Source organism: Lygodium microphyllum, chromosome 2, assembly GCF_053477565.2.
Source record: "Lygodium microphyllum isolate KBCC chromosome 2, Lygodium_microphyllum_v1.1.10, whole genome shotgun sequence".
Classification (NCBI taxonomy): Eukaryota; Viridiplantae; Streptophyta; class Polypodiopsida; order Schizaeales; family Lygodiaceae; genus Lygodium; species Lygodium microphyllum.
Window position 1 is genome coordinate 72,534,263 of NC_141136.1, and position 12,646 is coordinate 72,546,908.

Consider the following 12,646-nt stretch of genomic DNA (forward strand, 5'->3'; position numbering starts at 1 on the left):
GCATACGATGCAATTTCTACAGTAACTTTTCACCGACCTGTAGAACAGTGGTCGCACAGCATAAAACTGAGCCTTTTCCTGAGTGCGTGCAGAAAACTTCCGTCTGCAAAACAGGCCCCGAAATGGCCTCAAATCAAAAAAAGAAGGTCGCCAAGGGCTAAAGCCCTCTCCCGCAGCATATACTGCCCTCTTGCTTCACCGCGAAGGGCGTCTCAACCTGAGACAATGCACTCCTGCAATTTCCGGCTGTGCTACCTGCAGAGATCTGCTCCCAAAACAGAAAATGAAAGCAACACTGCTCCTCTTACCAGACCACCGCGAGCTTGGCTTGCTTTCTTGAGCTCCTTACCACGAACAAGGCTCTGATACCATGTCAAGATTGTGGGAGAGAAGGAAGGAGTCTCGCTTGAAGCTTTCTTGCTTGCACAATGGGGGAAGACACACAAGGGTGGAGGCTGAAAACAGTTTTCCTCTTCTTAGTTGTGTAAGCCAAAAGAACTCTAGTACAAAGAAATAGAAGAACCCTATATATGGGTCTCAAACCAAACTCAACTAACTAAGGTGGCATACTAACTGAGCCACGAACTAGAGTAGATAAGGATAGCTATCATGTAGCTATTATTCATGAGCGGTGTACCAACCGCATCTGCAACCGACACGTCGGTGACATAAATACACAACGGTCACCCTGGCGTATCACGAGTGGAGCTCGATATCTCAACAAAAATGACCACTATTCGCACAGTACTTGTAGTGGGCCGCCCACAAGCAGAGATCAGTTTACCAAATGGATGTTAAATCAGCGTTCTTAAATGGTGACCTCAAGGAGGAGGTGTACGTGGCTCAACCACCAGGGTTTGAGGCCCCCCATTTTGAGAACAAAGTGTGTAAGCTGAAGAAGGCATTGTATGGGCTAAAACAAGCCCCCAGAGCATGGTACCAATGGATAGATAAGTTCTTTTTAAGCTTAAACTTCAAAAGATGTGCCTCAGATGCTAACTTGTATGTTTACAGGGTTGGTAAAAAGTCTGTAGTGATTGTCCTATATGTGGAAGACCTTCTTATTACAGGTGACTATGAAGATATGATCAACCAAACTCGAAATGCTTTGAGTTCTGAGTTTGAAATGACAGACTTAGGCTTGCTGCACTATTGTTTGGGGATTAAAATCTAGCAAGAGCCAAGAAGGATCTTCATCTCTCAGAAGAAGTATGCATCGGAGATCTTGAAGGCGTTTGGCATGACGGAGTGCAAGGAGATAGCTACACCTATGGAGGTGAATGCAAAGTTATCCATTGAGAATACATCAGCACTAGTAGACATTGGGAGGTACAAGAGGTTGGTTGGCAGTCTGATCTACTTGTGTAACACCAGACCAGATATTAGTTTTGCGATTGGTGTTTTGAGCAGGTTTTCAAACAAACCTCATGAGAGTCATTGGAAAGCTAGGATTCGGGTGCTTAGATACTTGAAGGAAACTCTTGACTATGGTATCACATATCATTCCAGAACTTCTCTTGTGGGGAATTGTGACTCAGATTGGGCAGGAGACAGTGATTCTAGGAAGTTTGTTTCTGGTTATTGTTTCTCTTTAGGTTCAGGAGTTTTCTCTTGGATTAGTAAGAAGCAGCAACAGTGGCATTGTCTTCTACCGAAGCAGAGTACAAGGCAGCTTGTTTTGCTACATGTGAAGCAATATGGTTGAGAAGGATCCTATGGCATATGGGAGTACAAGATGAAGAACCAACTGTGCTGAGATGTGACAATCAGAGTTGCATCGCCATTGCCAAAAATCCAGAGTTTCATGCGTGCACCAAACATATAGAGATCCAGTATCACTATGTGCATGATTTGATCGAGGATGGGATAGTGGAACTGGTCTACTATCCAGCAGAGGGGAATGGAGCGGATATCTTCACCAAAGCACTTACGAAGGATCTACTTCAAGTTCATCTTCAGAGACTTGGCATTGGGCCGAGGATATAGTTCACCTGCGGGTGGACATTGAGGGGGGGTGTTAGATATGCTCAATGCCCCACCCTCATAAGGTGCCACCAATGATACATGGTGCTCAAAGTTGTAAGGCCCCCATTATGAGGAGAAGCCATATATGTAAGCCTGGACATTGGTTGAGTCCTGACTTGTATGTCATATGAGGTCTATGTGACCAGATGGCAAAAAGGTGACCGTTGTGGGTCTAATCTTTGGGTTAGACAGAGTAGTTAAGCTGGTAGCAACTCGAAGCACATTGCATCAAGTTGCGGGGTAAGAGAGTTATCAGGGGCCCTAGCCAATGGTAAAGGGAATATTTCCTAGAATATTCCCTTGCCAACTAGTGGAGGTGCACATGGAAGGTCAACAGACACATGGGTACATGGAAGGTCAACAGACGCATGTGCATATGGAAGGTCAACCGACACATGGGCACATGAAAGGTCAACAGACACAGGTGCATATGGAAGGTCATCCATCATGACCCCCTTCACAAGCTATAAAAGCTAAACCCCTTCACAGCTATCTATTATCTATCTTTCATCTAGTCATAGTTGTTCTAGCTAGCCTTAAGCTCTTCACCTATCTTCTGTCTAGATCGCCATCTAAACTTCACAGTGGAAGCGCATGGGTGGACAGAGCCATCTTTGTATCAGTTGTTTGGAGATAAAGAAAATTTGTTTTTCTCCTCTTATCTGTTGTGTACTCTCTATCTCTTTCTCAGATTCTGTTCGCTACGCCATGTAATTTTTTTGCAATTTTGTGAGACCAATATACCCTTCATCAACTATGCAAAAGCAGCACATTATTGTAGCCACAAACTACTTTACAAAGTGGTTTGAATCTCAAGAAATGGTGATGAATAATGCAAAGGAGACGACCAGTTTCATTATGAAGCAAATTGTTTGCCATTTTGGTCCACTGAAGGAGATTGTGTCTGATCGAGGACACATTTCTTGAACAAAGTTATAGTAACTTTGACTAAAGCTTTGAACAAGACTACCTCATATAATCCTCAAGTGAACGTTCAGGTTGAGAGTGCAAATAAACAGTTGGTGGGAATCTTATCCAAGGTAGTATCAGAAAGGAAGCGCGATTGGGATAAGAAATTATATGTGTGGGTAGTGTGGGCTTACAAAAGAACATTTAAGAGAGCTACATGCCACACCTCGTTCAAGCTAGTGTATGGGGAAGAGTGTGTTTTGCCATTGGAAATAGATTTTCCCATTGTATGGTTTGCTCTCAATCATTCGTTTGGGAGAGGCGAAAGCATTACAGGAAAGATATACTTCTCTTTCACATCTTGATGAAAAAAGTTAGTTTGGTACTACATTATGATGCTCATCCTGAGCTATTCGCAAGTAAATTAGAAACCAAGTGGGATGGACCATAAAAATTGTATGTTTAGAAAAGAATGGCTCTATGGCCCTTTTAGCAGATTTGCAGGGGGTAGAGTTTAAAACTAAAGTTAACTTTAATAAGCTAAAGCCTTACTACGTGTAAGGGTTGGCGCTGGGCTTAGTGCCTGTACAGGTCCTTCAAGATTCAGCTTTAATTTGCAATGGGTGCCAAGATGAGATGATCGGATGGGATGAATCATTCCATATTTTAAGCATTCATATCTAGAGCAGCGTTATCACCAAGGTTGAGCAATCTCATAAAGTAAGGGCTATCAGATTATTGAGTGGTGAGATGGATCTTTTACATGGGAAATTAAGGTCTACTGCCACCATTGTCTTTTACATGGGTATTCCTATCGAGTTTAGTGACAAGGACCTTGTCCACTTCTTTGCTATGCTTTTGGTTGCTCAAATGATCACCCGTACTATTTGTGAGGGCAAAGGCTCCTTGAACCTATCTCCTTCATCCACCTTGAAATCGAAAATCACTACATACTAGATTTTTCCTACACTTGATATTTTGTATTGCCTCTTCAAGGTTTACTTGCTCTTCTTCTACTAAAAGTTTAGATGGGAGGGAAAAATATGTTACCTTTTGTAGTTGTTCCTTTCATGGCTTTTGCATAAGCTGCCTTTTGTTTTGGAATTTCCTCTATTGGTTTTTTTGTTGATTCTCCAAATTCAAAATCTGGTAGATCGAGCAGGTTCATGGATGGCTAGTGGCTCCAGGGAAGTAGGAGAGGGTAGTTGGGACTATTCAAGTTGTGTCGATCCTGCTACCTTTAGTTCATGTTCCTATTAATCCTTCTACATAAGCTGCCAGATTATGCCTTCTTGGTTGGGCCCTTTTGTCATCACATTGCCTTGAATTTTCTCCATACTTGCCAAGGTGCTTGAAAGCAACCCCAACTGGGCCTTGAGTTCCTCCATATTCTTATTAGGGCTTGATTTCTTCCAGATTCTTTGATTGTGATATGCAAGCTATCATTACAACCTCCCTATATAATTCATATTGCTTCATCACCCCATGACTAGTTTGTAGCCTTCTAGTTGGATTCTCTGCTAGCTTTCACTATATAGGGCTGCTTCTAAGTCATTGGTGAGTTTCACCAAGGTGGTCTCAAAGAGTCTTTTCATGTCATACTCCATGAGGCTCAAGGCCCCTATCAAACTATTGGAAATGGTTTCATACAAGACGATGTATGAGGCACTCCACTGGTCCTATATTTTGCTAGTGTTCTAAGTGTCTTCTTTCATTCAACTCTATATTTTCCTTTTTTTGGGGTTCTTTAATCTTGGCATTGGTGAGCTTGTAGTTGAGCACCATTAATTTCGTGCTCGGCTAAGCCGTTTCAATTTTCTATCTCACAAGCACCTGCTTTTGTCCCTTGAGTTTTTCTTGAAGATTATTCACATTAGCCTTTTGCTCTTTTACCTACTCTTGAAGTCTCTTAAGCAATGTGTCATGCTCATTCACTAGATTTTGAAACTCCTTGACCTATTTTCCTCAAAAATCCTTGAGCATAGATTCACACTCTTCCAACTAGGTTCCAAGCTCTATGAGCGCTGAGTCATGCTTTTTTAGCTAATTTTTAAGTTCCTACTCTTTACTTTCCTAAATTTCTTTAAATGCTTTGTCATAAGAATTCAATTAATCTTGAATCCATCTATCTACTTCTTTGAATCTCCCAAAAAAAAACTATACTCCTCTTGTGTCCTCTCCAATCTTTCCTATAGTTCTTGGTTGGCCTTTAGTGCGTTAGCGCCCTTATCCTCCTTGGCCTCTTCAATCATTTGCTAAAGGGTTCCCAGTTTGCCTATAGAATTATGTCATTTTTCTTGTGCATCTATTGTGGAAGCAGTTGGATGGGTGCTCTTTTCTAGCCTAGTGAAGGTCTCTTGGGGAGAGGATTTAACCTTAGCTCGTTCTGATATTTGTACTTGCATTGGTTCCATCTATTTTTGCAAGTTTTTTAAGAGAATGGCATTGACTAACTAGGCTTCTTTGGTGAATTTTTCATTTCCTTCCTTGGAGCTACTTTCTCCTCTCTCTATAGCAATTTCACCCACTTGCTTCTGCATGGATTCCTTGATAGATGCCCTTATGGTTGCCCAGTTCTTCCCTTTCTTTCCTCATGAGATTTTTCCTACTATCAAATTTTTCTTTGAACTACTAAAGGGACTTTTCAAGTAGATCCCTATCCTCTAATCCCTCATCACTCATCACTACTAGCTTCTCTATGCATTTTGCACTCTGGTTGCTCTTTTATCTCATTTCTTCCAAATCTTCCTTCTAGTAGTGGGAGCAGCACTATATGGGATCTTATGATGATGCCCATATGAGTGGTTATGAGGTGAGACAATGCACTACCCCATAAGTTTTTTTCTTCCATGAGATTAAATTTTTTGGTTGCCTCCTTTGAGTAGACCTTGTGGGCCTTGGCTAGGGATTCCATGATGCATTGTAGCCACAATGCATTCAAACCCTACTTTACTAGGTTTCCTATTAGGATATCCTTCATGAGCCACTTGGGTATTCTGGTTTGGCTAGTCGAGGGCTTGTTATAGGTGAACATGTGATGGAACACCTGTGCAGTGACTCTCAACTCCTCATCCTACATGCTGGGTAGTAGCACTCCTTTTTGGCCAAGAATTGGGTCCTTCCAATGCTGTGGCACTTCCACCAACTTCTAATTTTTTGAATATCTTCCTCATTTTTTCCTTATCCCCACAATTTTTTTCCACTGCCTGTGGAATAAAATCAATAATGGACTCTCGGAATAGCCGTTGGCCTTTGTTTTCAATGTTGAATCCGAGCCTAAAGACTTTCCTTTTGGGATAGTAGTAGTAAATGGTGGCTTCACATATTGGAAAATGGATGGGGTCGGTTGAGGTAGGCTCCCAACTCACACTTTGATATCGATTCTCTGAGTGCTTGGTAATGACTCACCAATGTTTCTATTTTGCTCATGGTCTAGATTCAAATGTAGCCCATTTCATAAATGTTCACTATTATGCTAGAGTTGGCATGCTACTAGGCAATGAAGATGGTTTTTTCTTCATTAAGTGTGTCCTTGATGAGGATGGGATTTTTTCTTGATCTTGGTTGTTTTACTTCCTATAAAGCTGAGGAAATTTTCATGAGTTCTTCTTTTAAAATTTGTGAAATAGCATTTCATATTTATATCCAAAATATTTTTTATCTACACATCATTGCATATTTGAAATCCATAATATTACCCATCTTCTTACTATTTTATTACAATGAGTTGTTACTTGATGGATTGGTCTTGGTAGCTTGATCTCTTTTGGAAGTTCAAATGGTCAGAGATCTTGATTGTGGTCTCATCGTGATTGGTCCTACAAAATTGAGGCAACTTCCTAGCTTGGGAGAGTCATAGTGTGTGCAAAATGTTTTTAATAGTTGTGAAGCTTACAATTTTATTATTATTTACAAAGGAATGGAGGGTTTATTTCTATAAAATAGGAGAAAAGTATAGAACCCACCTGCTGGGTTGTACTCCAATTCGGCAAGAGCATCCATGTTGGCAGGTCAGACAAGTAGCTCGCAAAGATATAAAATGAGGTCATTCAAGAGCAAAGGTCTATTGAATTAACTTCTGACATGGAGCTTCTCCTTGGTTAATAGCTTATCAATGAGTGGGTGATGTGGTAGCTCTTTCAGAAGTGTTAGCCTAGGAGATTTGATGATCACTTGTAGTGATGCAATTTCATAATATGCAGGATCATACTTCAGGAGGTTGATAATTCTATGATGTTCAATAGTGATGACTATTTTGCTCCCTAAGGTGCTAGCCTCATGAAAAAGTGTGTACCATTTCTTAACGAAGTATGTAGTCAAGCTATAAAGATAATGTAGGCTATCGATATAGCACACGGATTCCTGAGGATAGTCATTTTCATATAGAAAGGAAGAGTTTGTTGTGCTGCTAACTACTATTGGAATCTCCTCAGTCAATTGTTCCGATACTATAATACTTTTGTAGAAGAGGTGTTTGTGTTCCTCCCAAGTTAGATGCCACTGAGATGTGAGTAAAAGCATGTTTTTCTCAACCCCGATCATTGCAAATAGTTTGGTAAAACTGCCAAATGTAGAGTCCAGTTGCATGAAGCAATTCGAGGTTCTCTTTAGCAAGCATTGTCAAGTATTTAGCCCATCTTTAGCCATTTTATAAATCGAGGGGGAATTTTCATGGCTTCTTTAGGGTGGTCAGTGGGAGAGGGCTAATATTAATATTCAATCATTCTATATGGGGGTAGTTGATACAATTCAAAGAGGAGTTCCTCTTTCGAATGCAATTGGAAGCCTACATGAGGGGTGGTAGTGGTCAATTTTGAGGACTCGCAAATTAGGTTCTCTTTGGGGGATGATGAAGGTGAGGGAGTGGTGGAAATAAGAGAAGAGATTAAGGAAGAGCCTTATCTCACAACCAGAGTGTTGTTTGAGGGCTCATAGTGAGGCTTATTATTAATGGGCTAGCTTCTACTAGACAAGGCAACACTTCAAACAATGTTAAAGAAGTTGTTATGGGGGTAGGCACGAAAAATTTCAGTAGCCAAAGTTGATAGTAGAAATTGTAATACCCTTGTGCTCTTAGAAGGTCTTTGGATTCCCATTAGCATGGGTTATGACAAGGCCAATGGCATTGGTATGTATGCCTTCATGTTTGTTTCCCTGATGTACAATGTGTGGAAGCACGTGAGGAGACTTTAGGTCTCCACTAGCACTATGATGGAAGGTTGACATGTGTTTTCTATGGATCTTGATCTTTCAATAGCTATGTTATGAGCATCATGTTTGTGGGTGATTCACTAGGTTTAGAATGTGAGTGGGTCTGAGGAGGGTCAACAAGCCACACTTCCATAGAGGTAAGCATTGTAATTACTCATGTATCTACCAACTGTAGGTGAATGCATTTGTCAATTTAGTAGATGTTACAATTGGTCAAAAACTTAAAAGTACACCCCAAGAGAATCTCAATTATGATGCCTTCATTGTTTGGCAAGGCATAAAATAGTAGTAAGATGCTCTCAGTCTCAATAATGACTGTCAATTTACATCTTCTCAACAAGGAATATGATTGTCCTCCATATGGATTTTTCTTTGCATTCATTTCCTATAATTGTGGTTACCCAAGGTTTTTGAATAGTAGTATGGAAGGGTATTGTAATCAAGATCCTCATCTATAAGAGCATCGGCCATAATAGATGTGGCTATTGTGAGGTGGATGTGAAGATACAAAGCTAGAATGGTAGGCTCATCATCCAAGTCTTGACTACTAGTGGTAACAACTCTAACATGTATGATTGCTTGGTTACGTTTGGGGAGAGATATCGAAGGGTCTTGTTGTTGTTGCTCAAACTGTTCATAAAAAGTCTACTCCACATGCAGCAGGGGACTAGCTACATTTACCATGTGTGGTTCATGTGAGGAATGTCTAGGCAGATAGTGTTTCTTTATCATGCTTCCATTAAAATGGCTAATAGGCTTGGCCATCTAAGATTCCAATTCAAAATTCCATGTTTGGTTTATTAGGTGGACATGAAAAGGTCTGAGACCTCAAAGTTTCAACTTCTGCTTATGGCCTTATATCGAGTAAAGCAACACAATATCCCCCTGGTTGAAGGACTTCTATTTGACATGATTGTCAAACTAGGCCTTATGTTAGACCTTCTCATTAAGCACAGTGTGACTAGCTAGCAAACATGTTTCTTACAAGCATTCAAGCTCTTCCAAGAAATGCTACCATGCCTTAGTGCCTTCCCAATGTTCTTGGATAGTAATGTGTAGACCAAAGATCAATAATTCTACTAGCATAATGGAATCATTTCCAATGTGTAAGCTTGAATGGAGTTTGTCATGTGGAAGTTTTGTAGGCTATGTGATAGGCCCAAAGTGCTTCCATGAGCTTATGATCCCAATCTATGCATGATGCTGAGATAATCTTTGCCAGGATGCTAAGAGGAACCTTGTTTGTAGCTTCTCCCTTGCCATATGCTTAGGGATAGTAAGGATTGGACTTTCTATGGATGACCAAGAACATGGACAACAGATGCTCAATCACTTCATTAAGAAAGTGTGTCCCCTAGTCACTAACCATTTTGATGGGGCAATCAAAGCATGAGATGACTTGCTCCCAGAGAAATTAAGCAATGGTTCTTGCATCATTTTTCTAGGTTTCCCTAGCCTCAACCATTTTGTCATGTAGTATGTGGCTACGACGATGTAGTGAGCCTACAAATATTGTGCAACTCAGTTAATGGGTCCCATGTAGTTGCAATACTCCACCTCTCAAAGGGTTGGCAGGTGATCATTGGTGTGAGTTCTATCTTATCTTTTTTCATAGGTAGCTTTGCTCTATGGCATTCATCACAATGCTTGACAAATGAGGCAACATCTGTAAAGGGGTTGGGCTACCAAAATTGGGACTAAAGCACTTTGCATGATGTGGTATTTGTGTCAAAATTCCCTTGGACAGTGTTGCCATGTGTCTCTTGTTAAGATATCGAGCTCCACTCGTGATATGCCAGGGTGACCGTTGTGCATTTATGTCACTGACTTGTTAGCTGTAGATGCGGTTGATACACTGCCCATGAATAATAGCTACATGACAGCTATTCTTATCTACTCTAGTTCGTGGCTCAGTTAGTATGCCACCTTAGTTAGTTGAGTTTGATTTGAGACCCATATATAGGGTTCTTCTATTTCTATGTACTAGAGTTCTTTTTGGCTTACACAACTAAGAAGAGGAAAACTGTTTTCAGCCTCCACCTTTGTGTGTATTCCCCCATTGTGCAAGCAAGAAAGCTACAAGTGAGACTCCTTCCTTCTCTCCCACAATCTTGACATGGTATCAGAGCCTTGTTCGTGGTAAGAAGCTCAAGAAAGCAAACCAAGTTCGAGGTGTTCTGGTAAGAGGACCAGTGTTGCTTTCATTTTTCTGTTTTGGGAGCAAGTCTCTACAGGTAGCACAGCCGGAAAGTGCATGAGTGCATTGTCTCAGATTGAGACGCCCTTCGCGGTGTAGCAAGAGGGCAGTATATGCTGCGGGACGGGGCTTTAGCCTTCGGTTGCTCTGTTTTTTTGATTTGAGGCCATTTCGGGGCATATTTTGGAGGCGGAAGTTTTCTGCACGCACTCAAGAAAAGGCCCGATTCTATGCTGTGCGACCACTATTCTACAGGTCGGTGAAAAGTTACTGTAGAAATTGCATCGTATGCCTGTGCGCAGAGACATTGGGAGTTATAGAATCATCCTTGTTGCCTGTTGATGCAAAATCGTCACTAGGAAGTGACTATGTGGTCAAATACCACTTTCGTCAGTTTTGCAGATTTGCCCTTGTGAGGCTGAAGCTGTGTTCTTTGCAGTGACAGAATTTTTTGCAGTGTTCTGTAATGGCGTCTGATTCTCTTTCACAGATTGTCACTGAAAAGCTTGACAAGAAAAACTTCCAAGCATGGAAGTTTAGAATGACGAATTTCCTTATGGGAAAAGGATATTGGGAGTTCGTTGTAGGAAATGAAGAAGAACCAGTTCTTCCTGATGCTCCCAATCAACAGCAAATGCAGGCATTTAAAGCATGGCATGAGAGAGCCAGGAAAGTTATGTACTAGCTGTCTATCAGCATTTCAGACTCTATGATTGTGCATATTCAAGATGCAAGTACGCCAAAGGAGGCATGGGATACTTTGTCAAAAATGTATAGCACAAATACGCAAGCCAGGAAAATGCAGCTCAAGCAAGAGTTGCACAATGTGCAAAGAGAAAATATGAGCATCAATGACTACCACATGAAGGTGAAGAAGATTGCAGATGCACTTGCTTCCATTGGGTCACCAGTGGAAGATGATGATTTAGTTTCTGTGACCTTGAATGGTCTAGGAAAGGATTATGCACAGTTCCGAACATCCATTTCCATCCGTGAAAGATTTCCTGATTTTGAGGAGTTGATTGCTCTTCTAATTTCTGAGGAGCAGAGAAATGGTGGTGCATCTTCTTCAGGAGGAACTTCAAAAGAAGCTGTCTTCTACTCAAATGCTGGAAGAGGTAGAGGCAGAGGTAGAGGAGGCCGATCTGGAGGCCGTGGTAGAAATCAGAATATGCAGCAAACTTAAGAAAACTAGTCCTATGGAGGAGGACGTGGTAACTCTAGAGGCAGGGGGAGCCAAAGAAGTCGTGGTGGATGGCAAAGAGGCCAAAATGCAAACAGTAATGTTGAATGCTACTACTGGGGTAAAATGGGTCATATGGCTAAAGACTGCTATAAAAAGCAGAATGACATCATGAATGGAAAATTGCAACAAGGGAATTATGCATCTTCTAGTAGACAGGGTGATGACAGAAATGAGCATTTGTTTATGGTGCAGCACATGAACAATTCTGTGATAAGTGCAGAAGAAAGCAACGATGTATGGTATGTTGACTCAGGTGCATCAAACCACATGACAGTTCATGCAGAATGGATGGAGGATGCAAGGAAAATGGAAAAACCAGGATTTGTGGAGACTGGCGATGATATTGCACATCCTATTGTGCAGATTGGAAAAATTCCTTTGTCTATGCAGGATGGGAAAAAGAAATACATGTCCGATGTATTTCATGTCCCGAATATCACCAAGAATCTGGTTTCTGTTAGTCAAATGGTTGAGCAGGGCTTGCAGGTCAGATTTAATCCTCATGGATGCTTTGTTGAGGATATGAAAAATAAATGTCGCTTGATAGCAAAAGGAAAGAAGAAGGGCAGAATGTTTACGTTGGATGCAGACATGCCTGAATTGAGTGCAGCAATGTTTGCACATGGGACCGGTGTAGTTGCAGATATTGATATCTGGCATAAATGCATTGGTCATGTTAATGTACAATGACTTAAATCAATGCAGGCCCAAAATATTGTTACAGGATTGCCTAAATTCAAGGTTGTAGAAATGCATAAGGTATGTGAAGCCTGCCAATTTGGAAAACAAACAAGGAAACCATTTCCTAGACATGTTCAAGAGAGTAAGAAGCCATTGGAATTAATCCACTCTGATGTGTGGACTACTAAAGCTGCATCTCTTGGAGGCTGTCATTATTTTTTCACTTTTATTGATGACTATAGCAGAAAAGTTTGGGTGTATTTTATGAAAAAGAAAAGTGAAGTTTTTGGGCATTTCAAAACTCTTAAAGCTATGGTTGAAAAAGAAACAGGCCTGCAAATATAATGCCTAAGGTCAGATGGAGGGGGAGAGTACCT